The sequence below is a fragment of the Lepidochelys olivacea genome (genome assembly GCF_965140295.1).
Source record: "Lepidochelys olivacea isolate rLepOli2 genome assembly, chromosome: 22".
NCBI lineage: Eukaryota > Metazoa > Chordata > Testudines > Cheloniidae > Lepidochelys > Lepidochelys olivacea.
In genome coordinates, this window is record NC_140432.1 from 8389080 (window position 1) to 8403791 (window position 14712).

The following is a 14712-nucleotide window of genomic DNA, read 5'->3' on the forward strand; positions in this document are numbered from 1 at the left end:
GCTTGGTTTAAACTGTTGTACGCTATTAAAGAAATAGTGCGTTCTACCCCAGGGTTACCTGCATTTTTATGATTGGTAATTTGATCTCTGCATGTGCAGGGCACTGATGCATTTGAGCGTCCCTGGATTTAGAAAGCTACATGACACAATGCACCCACAGAAACTGCAGTGCAAAACTTGTTACAAAGAAAGATCCAGATAAGACTGGACTGAAAGTAAGACCCAGTAGATGTAATTAGGTTTACAGTAACATTCAGGCCACTTCAGCAACCAGTTTTCTCCAGATGGCTTCTCAATACAACTGAAATTCCACTATGTGATTTAACTGTCCATCCCGCTGGATTTAAGGGAGGAGCAAAGCTGATCCCCTTTAACAGGAAAATGAGACTTGATAGGAGCCCAGACAGGAAATTAGGATCAGACCCGTGTAAGCACCATCCAGTCCTCATGGAAAAACTCCAATTTTTGTGGATTCCTCAGCAGGAGACTTTCTTGCCACAGCTCCTACAATGATCTAGATTTAGTCTTACACAAAATGCCAACTCCTATCAATTTGCCATGTGACACAGATTGTGAATAGGTCATGTGGCAAATTCCCTTTTATCAAGTAATATATACCATCTGCCAGGAACACTGTTGAACTTAGATGCCCTATTTCTCCTCCCCACCCCATCCACTCTACTGCTGTTCTGCTTCACATCAGGCCCAGAAGCAGATGTGCAACCTGGGCAAGGAAAGGAGCAGACATTTTCAGTGGTTCCCTAGAAATAAACAGATGCATCTCAGACCAATGTACCATGAAACATAAAAGGTAAAACACCAAACTGCAGACTGTTGCAGTATCTCAAGCTGCTTTCCAGAGACTGTTGGGCAAATGGATCCCCCTTCTGCCCCATAGAGCCTTGGAAACAAAATCCTTCTTTACAGAGCAAGGCATTGACCAGAACTGGTTACCTTCTGCTCAAACCTGTAAGTGCCTTGGGATCTTCACCTTCCACTGAAGGGCAGCCTAAAGGAGTGGTTCTCAACCTTTCCAGACTCCCTTTCAGGAAGCTCATTTGTCTTGCGTACCCTCAAGTTTCACCTCACTTAAAAACTACTTACTTACAAAATCAGAGAAAAATACAAAAAAGTGTCCCAGTACATACTACTGCACAATTGCTTCCTTTCTCATTTTTACTATATAACTATAAAATAAATCAATTGGAATATAAACAATGTTCTTACATTTCAGGGTATAGTATATAGAGCAGTATAAACAAGTCATTGCCTGTATGAAATTTTAGTATGTACTGATTTTTGCTAGTACTTTTTATGTAGCCTGTTGTAAAACTAGGGAAATATCTAGATGAGCTGATGTACCCCCTGGAAGACCTCTGTGTACCCCCAGGGTACACGTACCCCTGGTTGAGAACCCTGACCTAGAACCCTGGCCTGAGCTGCCTAACCAAAGTCCTGTGTCACAAGAGAACAAACTCAGCATGCTTCCGTGGCTTTACGCTCCTGGGGCTTCTCTAGCTGTACAAACAGACAGCATGGTAAGTAGTGTATGTAAGTCATAATTAGACTTCAGGAGCAGCCTGTTGTGACACTTTGCATCAAGTCAAGGAAAAGAGGGGGGAAAAAAACCCAAAGAAGGGGATGTAGTCATAGGAATACATTTACTGCACTGGCTTATTCACCATAGCAAGAGATTGGATAGTGCTGTTAGAGTCAGCATGGGGCAAAACCACAAAATCAAAATACTGTGGGCCCATCCACACCAGAAATTTCACTGGATCAGGCTATGTGTTCGTCTCCTGACCTGGCTACCACACTGGTCCATCCTGTAGCAGAGATGGGACACTGAACATATACTGAACTGTGCTAAAGCTCTGGAAGCAGCATGGCTTGGAGACCCCTGACATAACTGTAGTTAAAAAGGGTCTTTTGGTGGCAGGATGACCTCAGTCTGCTATTTAAAAAAAAAGGGGGGGGTGCCATAGGAAGATTACATGAGTGTTTTTAATTTTTCCCCTCCAATCCCTACCTTTCCTCAGCCCGGTAGCTGCATGTTTCTGGTACCAACAAGAAATATGAAATTGCAGTAAAAACAGCCAAAGCTAATACTGAAGTTGCCTCCCAAAAATTTGACACTAAAGAGGCAGCTGGTGTCCTGAGACCACTCCCTAACACGATGACTAGTACTGTCTCATTGCGTGCTTGGGCTCCTGTTGTCTGTTGTATGCATCTGTCTCTTGCCTTATACTTATTGTGAGCACTTCGGGGCAGGGACCGTCTGTTTGTACAGCGCCTGGCACCATGAGGCCCTGATCGATGACAGGAGCTCCCAGGCGTCACCATAATTCAAATAAAGAACAACAAAAGCTTAACAATGAGCACTGTTGTTTTTATTCTCTTTCTGGGCAATATCATACCCAACCTCTGGACACCAGATAATCCCCCTTCAGGGAAACAACTCAAAGAAACAACCACCTCACCTGCACTTCAGGGTGCTAGAGTTAATTGATAATTCCAGCATTTAAACATCCACATCCTGTGAGGCCCTGAGCACCTTATGTATCTCTTGCTCCGGAATCAGGCATCCCATTCCCACCACTTCCTCCCTTTGCTGTCCCCAAGTGCCTGACATTCCAGGCACTGAACCGCAGAAGCCTAGGACTGTGGAAGCATTACCAAAGGAGACCCCAGGATGTTTTATCACTGGGGTGACTCAAGGAATTTTCCAGCTCATTCCTCAGCATCTCCCAGCGGGTTTGAGAGTTTTACAGCATCTGCCCTCAGGCTTTTATTTTATTTATTCATTGACTGAAAGGGTTCATTCTTCCCCCCAGGATGAAGTGAAAGTTTTATAGCTCTCATTTTCAAGGGCGTTTTAATTCATCTTGAAATCAGACCCTTTACAGTCCTCTAACCTCATTTTGTTTTCCCCTTTTAATCGTTCATAACCTTAGCAGCCTTCTTTTTGTTGTTGCTGGATGTTGGTTTTTTGTGCACATTACTGGAATCTGAATTATTTGTTCAGCCTGGGGAATGAGACCTCCCACTGAGTCCCCCTGCAGCAGTGTCATTTTTACAGTATTTCAGCAGTCAGGTGAGCTCCTGCACCAGCCAGGGCCTTCAGGCTGGTTAACGGACCATATCGCATAGAACTGCAGCTGCTCAGCTGAATCTCACACATAGCGAATGACTGTAAAAAGGTAAATGATCATGCAAACAGGAACAATGAACATAAACAGAACTGCTGTACACACTTTATCTAACCTTCTAAACAAATGCTGTCAAACTATGGATGTCATTAAGTTCCAATATTGTCTAAGAAGCTTAGCAAAAAGCAATTAAATGAAGGAGCAAGACACTAAGGCAGTGAGATGGGAAGATAATAACTAATTGTTCTCAGTTAAAAGAATACCAATATAACCCATGAGCTCCCATATGAACTCACATACCATTGGTAGATACACATCCCCAACAACTGTTGAAATACTGTAGCTATTTTTACTCCCACTTCCCTCTCCATCTTACTTTTGATGTCATAAGGTATGTCTACACTGCAATTAAGACACCCAAAGGTGGCCTGTGCCCGCTGACTTAGGCTTGCAGGGCCCTGGCTTTAGGGCTGTATAATCGCTGTGTGGATGCTCTGGTTTGGGCTGCAGCAGGATGCTAGAGCCCAAGCTCCAGTCTGAGACTGGACACACCTAAGCCCAATTAAACAGCCCAAGCCCTGCGAGCCTGAGTCAGCTGGCAAGGGCCAGCCACGGGTTTTTTAACTGTAGCATAGACATACCCATACTTGCTAAGAGACCTACAACACACTTTAAAAAAAAAAACACCCACCTCTAACTACAGCTTACTGCAGGTACTTTGTGTGCTTTTTCACTGAAGCTGGCTGAAAATTTTGGAAGATACAGAATTTTTAAAAATCGTCAATAAAACAAACTCACAAAATTGTTACCATTTTGCAACCAGCTCTGCTTTTCAGCTGTTTAGCCATTTTAATTTCGGCAGCCTATTCTTCCTTCTTTAAACCTGCCCTCCCAGCTGTCCTTCCCATCTTACAGCACAATTGCATGGGGATGCGCGTCTATATCAAGATGAGATTTGAAAGTGTTAATTACTTCCTTTTTATTATCCCATCCATGCCAAGCCAGAAAGTGGCCTGCAGGGGACATTTTATAAGCATGTAGCCCCATTCCACCCTCTATTCCTGCATACTCAGATAAGTTTACTAATCTCCTCCCGCAGTTCACTCCTAAATCCTGAGCCTAACATCCTCCCTTGAGCTACCAAAATTTAAAAATAAAAGATCAAGCCACGAACATGGACTTCCTTCAAGATGCTGTAGGGTTTGCAAGAAATGACCCATGTTAAAAATACACATATTACTAAAGAACGAAGATAAAGTCTAAGTCAGTATCTTGAGCTACACTGCTTCCTGGCAATACCTTTCTCTTATCTGACAGAGTGACTTTTGTACTGTAGGTCTTAAGGTAGAATCATAGAATCATAGAATATCAGGGTTGGAAGGGACCCCAGAAGGTCATCTAGTCCAACCCCCTGCTCAAAGCAGGACCAATTCCCAGTTAAATCATCCCAGCCAGGGCTTTGTCAAGCCTGACCTTAAAAACCTCTAAGGAAGGAGATTCTACCACCTCCCTAGGTAACGCATTCCAGTGTTTCACCACCCTCTTAGTGAAAAAGTTTTTCCTAATATCCAATCTAAACCTCCCCCACTGCAACTCGAGACCATTACTCCTCGTTCTGTCATCTGCTACCATTGAGAACAGTCTAGAGCCATCCTCTTTGGAACCCCCTTTCAGGTAGTTGAAAGCAGCTATCAAATCCCCCCTCATTCTTCTCTTCTGCAGGCTAAACAATCCCAGCTCCCTCAGCCTCTCCTCATAACTCATGTGTTCCAGTCCCCTAATCATTTTTGTTGCCCTTCGCTGGACTCTCTCCAATTTATCCACATCCTTCTTGAAGTGTGGGGCCCAAAACTGGACACAGTACTCCAGATGAGGCCTCACCAATGTCGAATAGAGGGGAACGATCACGTCCCTCGATCTGCTCGCTATGCCCCTACTTATACATCCCAAAATGCCATTGGCCTTCTTGGCAACAAGGGCACACTGCTGACTCATATCCAGCTTCTTGTCCACTGTCACCCCTAGGTCCTTTTCCGCAGAACTGCTGCCTAGCCATTCGGTCCCGAGTCTGTAGCTGTGCATTGGGTTCTTCCGTCCTAAGTGCAGGACCCTGCACTTATCCTTATTGAACCTCATCAGATTTCTTTTGGCCCAATCCTCCAATTTGTCTAGGTCTTTCTGTATCCTATCCCTCCCCTCCAGCGTATCTACCACTCCTCCCAGTTTAGTATCATCCGCAAATTTGCTGAGAGTGCAATCCACACCATCCTCCAGATCATTTATGAAGATATTGAACAAAACCGGCCCCAGGACCGACCCTTGGGGTACTCCACTTGATACCGGCTGCCAACTAGATATGGAGCCATTGATCGCTACCCGTTGAGCCCGACAATCTAGCCAGCTTTCTACCCACCTTGTAGTGCATTCATCCAGCCCATACTTCCTTAACTTGCTGACAAGAATACTGTGGGAGACCGTGTCAAAAGCTTTGCTAAAGGCTAATGGCAAAGAGGGTTATAAAAAATAAATGAGACAGCTACAAGAACAGAGACCTTGTGGTGCCTAGGAATGGAATCAGCGTTCAACAATGAAATCTGCTTAAGGCTGGATTGTCTTTTCACCTATGAAGAAAAGGAGTACTTGAGGCACCTTAGAGACTAACCAATTTATTAGAGCATAAGCTTTCGTGAGCTACAGCTCACTTCCTCAGATGCATCTGAGGAAGTGAGCTGTAGCTCACGAAAGCTTATGCTCTAATAAATTGGTTAGTCTCTAAGGTGCCACAAGTACTCCTTTTCTTTTTGCGAATACAGACTAACACGGCTGTTACTCTGAAACTTTTCACCTATGGTAACTTAATTAGGATTGTGTAAAGGCAAAGTGCAATGCTCAGCTCTCTCAAGTGTAAACCCAATGGAGTTGCACCACTCAGGAAAGCACTTAACCACACCTGCTTAAGTCCCACTGACATTTATGGGACTTAAGCATATGCTGTATGCACTTACCTGAAGGCTCAGGCTCTGCCTACACGAGACAGTCGTACCACTTTAACTATAACAGTACAGCAATCAGTGCACCCCAAGTATGGATGCAGTTATAAAGTGGTTTTGTACAGGAAGGGGAATAACTGTACTAGTATAAGGCACCTTTATACCGGTGTACTAGGGCTTTTATCGGTACAACTATTTTGATTTTTTTTTTAAAAAATCACACCTTAACAGCAATAGTTAAACCAGTAAAACTTTCAAGTGTAGACCAGGTCTTAGTGTTCCATGGACAGGTGCCTAAAACTTACTGCACGAAAAAAAAATCATTACAGAGAAATAAAATACCATTCTTGACATCTAAACAGAGGAGAAGGCATACAAGCCGTTGCTGTACAGCATGAGCTGTTTCTTCCCATGGTTTTATTCTCCTTGTGGAACTGGTATTTCAAAATACAAATTAATTGCCAAGCCCCTGGTGTCCTTTGCGTAGGTGAGGCATAAGGGATTTCTCTTATCAAGGTTGTTACTTTCAGCTGCTCCAAAGGAGGCAGGCTGGAAAGGAGTGGAGAGAGTTTTCCTTTTAGTAATTTTAATAGCTTGTGTGTCCTTCTCAATTCCCCTTTCATACAGCTCAGAAGACTTGCCCCCTCAAAGAGCAGTAAAGCTACATCAGGGTTCTTGTCACAATGCTAAGCTGAGCCAAAAGGAACGTGGGATCCATTGGTTTGAAAGAGGGCAAGGACACTAGTGCCCTTCGACTATGGAAACTTGACCAAAATAACTCAAAGCTGTTGACCTTCAAAGATACCAACGCTCATGTTTTTAGTGCTGCTCTTGGAGAGGTGAGCATGCCTGTGCAAGGTAGCGTCCACACCAAGCTTCTGCTGTATGGGTTAGCTGGTTATTGCTATCAGATGGTGGAGTCTGCTGCTGGATTCAGCTTCTAGGTTATGATTTCTGTGTCATGCGCACATAGGGACAGATTTCCAAAGTGATACAGGTGCCCAAAGATGCAGCTAGGCACCTAGTGGGATTTACAAAGGTGCTTCAGTGAATCAGGTGCCTAACTCACATTGACTTTCCATGGGAGTTAGGCTCCTAACCTGCTTAAATGCACTTTCATAGTCCTATCAATCTAAGGAACCAAATATATATAAATAAATAAAAATAGGCCACACAAAATATGTATTATTATTTCCATTTTGAAGATTGGGACAGTGAAGCAGAGATGTTAAGTAACACTGCCCAAGGTCACAGAGGAAGTATAAGAAATGGGATCAGAGCACAGGTATGCACTGTTCCCTGTCCTTTGTTCAGACCACAAGATCACACCTATGTTTCACTAAACTCTCTCTCTTTCTCTCTGATCACGTCTACCCTTTATAATCATTACATCCTCAAAGGACTGCAAGCTGCAACAAATGTGATTTTAGATTTGCATATATCTGATGTCAACCAGCAGGTTCCAGGAAACAAAATACTAGGCCACACATTGAAATCAGCAGTAAAATCTGGCCTGGCAGGACAGCCATATAAACAAAGGGGCTGGAAGGCATTAGAACCCACAAAAGAAAAAAGCTGAAGTGAGCTGTAAAACCATTCCAAACAGCCTCACCGAATGACTGCCCCATAATGCACCTTTACAAGTCACTTCCTCCAGTTTACAAAGTGTGTGTGGAATTGTGATAAATATCACCTCAAATAGATTTATGCAAAACGGTATGAGCAAGACAACATTTCTGTCGTGTACAAGGTAAAACTGACAGGAAATGAGTAATAAAGGGTCACAAGGGACAGATGTCTGGTCTGATAAATGCATGGTGCAAGTCACAGAGAATAAATGTGTTAATCACCCTGTGCCCTGGTTAATGACTTATCAGCCTCAGAAAAGCCACTTGAAAGCATCCAGGGCAAAACTTATGTCAACGTATAGAAACACAGAGGGCACACCTAAGTTTCTAGTGTTTGGAAAAATTTTACTGGTGTGAAAGATATTCTCTACACCTGTAATGGGGAGTAAAATCAGTACCTATAAAACTGGTTGACACTTAAGATACACTCACTGTATTAACTCTGCATGAATTAAATATCCTGAGCTAGATTCTGCCACTCTTACTCACACAGAGTAGTAATTTATCCCATAAATAGTCCAACCAATCTCCATGGCCCTACTCACAGAGCAAGGTTCTACTAAGAATGGCAGAATGAGGTAGTCATAGGGCTTCCATGCCTGGGGTGCCCTCCTGCTACAGGTTGCAGTATGACAGGTGCATCTGCCTCAGTTTCCCTCCTTCAGACTTCCCAGAAATGGTCCAAAGGATCTTCCCAAATATAAATATAGCCCTTGTGGAGTTCATTTATTACAAAAGTCCCACGAACATAAATCATAACAGATGTCCCACAATCATAGTTCAGAAGTGTCCGAACATCCATCTCTGGTGTCCCTTGCCAAGCCCTGGCTCTCCAGTGCAGTCCTCTTCTGTCCTTGTGCCAGGGCAGCCTTCTGGCTTCAGCTCTACATCTCTCCAGCCCTTCTGCTCCCAGCCTTCAGCCCTCTCCAGCCTTATAAGGTCTTGGCTCTCTCTAGCTCAGGAAGGAGGACAGCTGATTGTAGATCATCCACTGACTTAGTAGCCCTCAGCCCCTTTTCAGCCTTCTGGCTTCCTGATACCTCCTCTCTTTTTCCAGAGAAGACCTGCAGAGAGCTTTCTGATCTCTGCAGCCTTCAGAAACCTCCTCCAGTCTCCTGAGTCACCTTAACTGATTCTCACCAGGGTTACATCAGAACATAAGAATGGCCAGATTGGGTCAGACCAAAGGTCCATCTAGGCGAGTATCCTGTCTTCTCGACAATGCCAGGTACCCCAGAGGGAATGAACAGAACAGGGCTTTCTGAAAATCTAAGTACACTATATCCACTGGATCCCCCTTATCCACATGCTTGTTGATCCCCTCAAAGAATTGTAGTAGATTGGTGAGGCATAATTTCCCTTTACAAAAGCCATGTTGACTCTTCCCCAACAAATTATGTTCCTCCCTCACTGGACCTCTCCCTGACCTTTCAGAGCCCCAAGTGCTACCCAACCCTCTGAACTGACCACTACGGGAGCTGGACCTACTTTGTTTACTAAGGCCAGCCGCCCTGTGACAGGGGCTTTCTGCGTTTTAAATATTCACATGAGATTGGATTGTACTCAGGAAATGTAAGAAAGGATGCACCTACCTTAGCTAGATGTCCAAATCCTGCACTGGGGGCTCAGATTTTATCTGTTTAAGGTACTTATCTGGTCCCTGATCACCGTAGTTATCTGAAAGCCTCACAAACTTTAATGTATTTATCCTCATAATGGCTCTGTGAGGCAGGGCAGTGCTATTATCCTCATTTTACGGAAGAGGAACTCAGGCACGCACAGACTAAGGATATGTCTACACAATGCACCTTACAACGGCGTGGCTTTGCCACTGCAGCCACACCATTGTAAGGTGCACTGAGTGGCTGCTCTTTATTGCTGGGAGAGCGCTCTCCCAGCGACAAAATAAAACCACCCCCAACGAGGGGCAGTAGCTTCGTAAACGGGAGCGCGGCTCCCAACGACAAAGCGCTATCCACACCGGTGCTTTTTGTCATTAAAGTTTTTGTTGTTCAGGGGAGTGTTTTTTCACACCCCTGAGAGACAAAAGTTTTAATGATCAAAGTGCCAGTGTAGACAATGCCTAAGTGACTTGCCTAAGGTCACAAAGAAAATCTTTGGCAGAACAGGGAATTGACCCAGGTCACTTAAGTCCCAGGCTACTGCTCTTACCACTGGACTATCCTGCATCTTTTAGCATGCAGGTGCTTAAAAGCAGAGCAAGGATCAAACCAAAATGTCACACTCAAACACACCTGAAGTTCTGCGAAGTTCAGATTCAGGTTTGAAACTCTCACCTCAGGCCTATCTGTATTTAAAATAGATATCTGGGTACCTACCCCCTTTGAGTCACCACACGTGGGATATGTGCATCGAACACAGGGGTTAAGACCTGTCAACAGCCAGCGTTTTGTTTTGGCCTGCAAAATTCAGATCCAAATTTTACAATCCACATGCATGATCGTCAGGCAGCAATTAACGGACCTTTGTATAAGAAAAGAGATGTTGCTTAAATAAATCTATTGATGTCAGTTGCTAAGACTCAAACCTGAAGGGTTTTGGAACTGAACTCCAGGGTTTTTACACTTTCACATGATTCTCGTTATTTACTATTTGTATTACAGTAGCACTCACAGCCCCCAATGTGCTGCAAACATAAAAAAAGACTGCTTCTGTAGCGAAGCCCTTGCAATCTAAATGCATTCATCTTTAAAATGGCAGTTTCATAGAAAATCTCTAGACGGAAAACAATTAGCTATAAAGGTCAGTTTGTGAGTAAAGTTTACACTTGGGCCTGTGGAACATTTTGAAGTACACTGGGCATGTGAATTTCGCAGATTGTATTTTTTTTATATATATATTTATGCAATTTTAAAAAAGAGAAAGAAAACAGAAGCAAGACTAATTTGAGGTTTTACGTAGCTTTCTATTTTTTAAATTAATTTCTGCCTTATTGCTTATTTGCAGTTTTCCACATTGTTTTCTTATTCTCCAACAAAAGCAAGAAGTGGCAGCGTAAACACGGCCAATGCAGGCCGTCAGTGTTAGGACCTCAAGGAAGGATTAAACCAGACCTAACAAAGTAGGGTTAGATTATCCTAACCCCTAAAAGCAAGGCCTTGAACTGTGGTTTTCCTCAAGTTGGCCAAGATTCAAGGGCAGCCAGCCAAACATCTATTATAATTAAAAATTATTAACAAAATCAAGGGACTAATGAAATGAACGTGAAGAACCGAAAAGAAGACATATAGGTTGGAAGGTCTGAGCTAAAGGAAAAATGAGAATGGAGCTGGTTTTACTCTGCCCACACAGAGCGTCCCAGCTGAAATGTTGCCTCAGATGATCCTTTCTTGTTCTAACCTGTTTTACTAACCACATTCTTCCCCTTTGGAAGCCTGCAAAAATTTATCACTGAAAATATTCTATAAACAATGGGAAGCTGGAGAATCATAAGGAAGCTGGGATCCCTGGGGATGATAAACCACCAACAGAACTAGAACGGGTGGTGATGTCATCAGAAACGCCAAGGAGGCAGAAATGTCTTGGCTTAAAAGTTATTTAAAAGCACAAGGGAACAAAGCCCTCCCTTGGAAGTGAGTAGAGTTTAGAAGGCTTAGCACATGGCAGGCTAAGGACCCTATCTCCTGCAGAGGTTCAGGCTGAGACTTTCAAAACCATATAGGGGATTCGGATATCCAGTTCCTGCTAAAATTAAATCCCCTACATGATTTTGAAAATTGCAGTCTCAATTTTTAAACCCTATACATTTCCCTCTCAAAAACTGTTTTCAATGGAAGGAAGAAAAAAAATGTCAGATGCATCAATATATTCTGTCTGTTTCAGGGATGGTAAATTTTGCAGCAGAGAGGTCGAGAAAAGGTTACTCACCTTGTGCAGTAACTGGAGGGTCTTTGATGCGTGTGCTTCACTACAGGCGTGCGTGCGCCTTGCGTCACTGGCTGCCGATTTTTGGTAGCTGTGTCCGTTCAGCCCACGCGCTACATGTCCTCCTGCCCCGTACTAGGGCAATACAGGGCTGTGTGAGCAAACCGCCCTCAGTTCCCTCTCTACCGCAAAGTCCCACAGAGAAACTCTGAAGCAGTGAGGAAGGAAAGTGGGTAGTGCGGCACCATCTTGAAGAACTCCAGTTACTGCACAAGGTGAGAAACCGCTCCTCCTCCTCCTCCTCCGAGTAGCATCCCTGTTGGTGCTCCACTTCCAGTGACTTCCCAGCAGTAACCCCTTAGCAAGGTGGGAGGTTCAGAACCGAGTCCTGCACTGAAGAGAGGACTGCGTTGCGTATTGCAGATCTGATTTAGCAGCGTGAACCAAAGTGTAATGGCTGGAAAACGTATGTACCGAGGTTCATGTTGCAGCTCTGCAGATTTCCGCAACTGGAATGTCCTTGAATAGGGCTACAGATGTAGACTGTGATCGACTAGAATGTGCAGCCATTCGTAGGGGAGGTTAAACATAAGCCAACCCATAGCAGGTAATAAAACACCCAGACATCCATTTAGAGAGTCTCTGCATGGAGACAGTGGATCCCTTAGACCTATCCGCAATAGAGACAAAAAGTTCAGGAACTTCCTGAATTCTGTTCAAGTGAAAGACTGATGTCCATCTAGTGCATGGAAGATGGCTTCCTGTACAGTCTTATGCAGCTTAGGAAATAAAACTGGAAGGCGAATAGTGTGGTTAATGTGAAACCCAGAAGAAACCTTAGGTAAAAAATTTGAATGGGGTTGTTATGCTACCTTCTCCCTGGAGAACACCGTATATGGCGGGCCTGCCATTAGAGCCCCAATCGCCTCAACCTTTTGAGCAGAAGTGATGACCACCAAAAAGACTGTCTTCACAGACAAATGTAACAAGAGAGCATGTGGCTAGTAGCTCAACAGACTGTCCAATGAGATGGCTGAGGACAAGGTTGAGATCCCAAAATGGAATAGGCTCTCTGATGTGTGGAAAGATTCATGAGACCTTTCTGGAACCTTGTTGTGCTAAAACCTTGGATGTTCAAAAACTGAGAAACCTTCCACTGGCAAGTAGAAAGCTGTTATTGATGCTAAGTGAAACTTGATGAAACTTACAGAGACTGGATGTCTTCAGTTCCAGCAAGTAATCCAAGATTGTGGAAACAGATGACTGGATAGGTGAAAGATGACTGCAGTTACACCAAAGACGATATCTTCTCCATTTCTGGAGGGATATGTGTCTTGTAGGTTCTGTCTTGCTATTTAATAGTACATGTGTTACTCCCAATGAATGGGACACCTCTCATCCTGAGAACCATTGAGAGACCATGTTTGGTGTTGCAGAATGTTCAGACTTGGGTGAAGTGGTTGACCCGCATTCTAAGACAAAAGTTGAGACTTGATTGGGAGTCCGCGACAAAGGGCAAGAGGTGAGTCTGATAAAGCAAGGACACCAAACTTGTCTTAGCCAAGTTGGTGAAATCAAAAGGACTCTGGCTTGGTCCTGCTTGATCTTGTCGAGAACCTTTAAAACCAACAGAGTCAGTGAATATGCATAAAAAAGATCCCTTGTTCATGTAATGAGAAAGGCATCCAGTTCTCAAACTGTGGGTCATGACCCCAAAGTGGGTTGTGACCCCATTTTAATGGGGTTGCCAGGGCTGGTGTTAGACTTGCTGGGGCCCGGGACTGAAGCTCGAGCCCCTCCCAACTGGGGCTGAAGCTGCGGCTCAGGCTTCAGTCCCACCTCCCAGGGTCATGTAGTAATTTTTGTTGTCAGAAGGGGGTTGCAGTGCAATGAAGTTTGAGAACCGCTGTCCTAGAGATTGAGGGTTGGATCCTATGAGAGGAAAATTTTCTGCACTTTGTGTTGGCTGCAGTGGTGAAAAGTTCGACCTCTGGAAACCCCCAAGCTGGGAATATGTTTTAGAGGACTCAAGACTCCAATTCCTATTTGTAATTTAAGGAAAAATGTCTGCTGAGGTCATCTGCCATGGTGTTTTGTAAACCTGGAAGGTAAGAACCCGAAATGATTATCTGGTTGGCTATGCACCAATTCCAAAACTTTATTTTTGCAGTGCAGTGCAAGGGGGAACACGCTCCTCCCTGATGACTGATATAATACGTACAAGCTAAATTGTCCCTCATGAACTTGATTTACTTGTTTTTGATTAGGGGAAGAAAGCGAAGGCCAGCATTTATGACTGCCCTCAGTTCTAGCAGACTGATGTGCAGGCATTGTTTTGTTGTGACCATTTGCCTTGGGCTGCATGAGGACCCAAATGTGCTCTACATCCCAAGAGAGAAGTGTGCATTGTTATGGCTCTAGGGGTATTCTGGGTGAACAGGATTCCCCCACAAACCCAGCAAGTCCCTTCACCAGGTGAGTGACTATAGGACCCAGGTGAGTAAAGAAACCTGTTTGTTGGACACGTAAACTATCCTTGGCCACATCTGGAGATATCGATAACCTGGCCTTCTGTGTTACAAAAATGCAAGTTGCCATCTTCGGTGCAGACATGGCCTTGCTAGCACTTGAGGACTGAGCAGCATTCTTTGGAAAAGGTTCTTTAGAGCGAGAAACCTGTCAGAAGGGAGATAAGCCTTGACCATCATTGAATTCAGAAACTCACGCTTGACCAAACCATCAAAACTGGTGTTTGGAAGACGATGGCAACTGGGATAAAGCAGTCGAGATAGTAGTCTTCTTTTTATAAAAATGTCGACCACTTAACAGGCAGTTCAGATGGTCTACAGAAGGTGGAAAATTGAGCAGGAAGGACTCTTTGTGCTGACAAAGAACTGCTGAATTTCCTTTTATTTGCAGGGATATATATCCCCAAGGATCTAAGTGTAGCCCTAAAATCCTTTAAGACACGAAGTGAGTCGTCTGTGCAGAGTGTGCCATTAAATGGTAAGTCCTCAATGGTTGATTGAACCTCCTGGGGGAAACCAGACAACTGAAGCC

At 44.1% G+C, this 14712-nt stretch overlaps 1 protein-coding gene across 1 annotated transcript in view; it reads right to left on the minus strand.

The window, feature by feature from the left end:
• ARHGAP32 (Rho GTPase activating protein 32) overlaps positions 1 to 14712 on the minus strand; it is a 404315-nt gene that overhangs the window by 27943 nt on the left and 361660 nt on the right. The window lies entirely within an intron of this gene.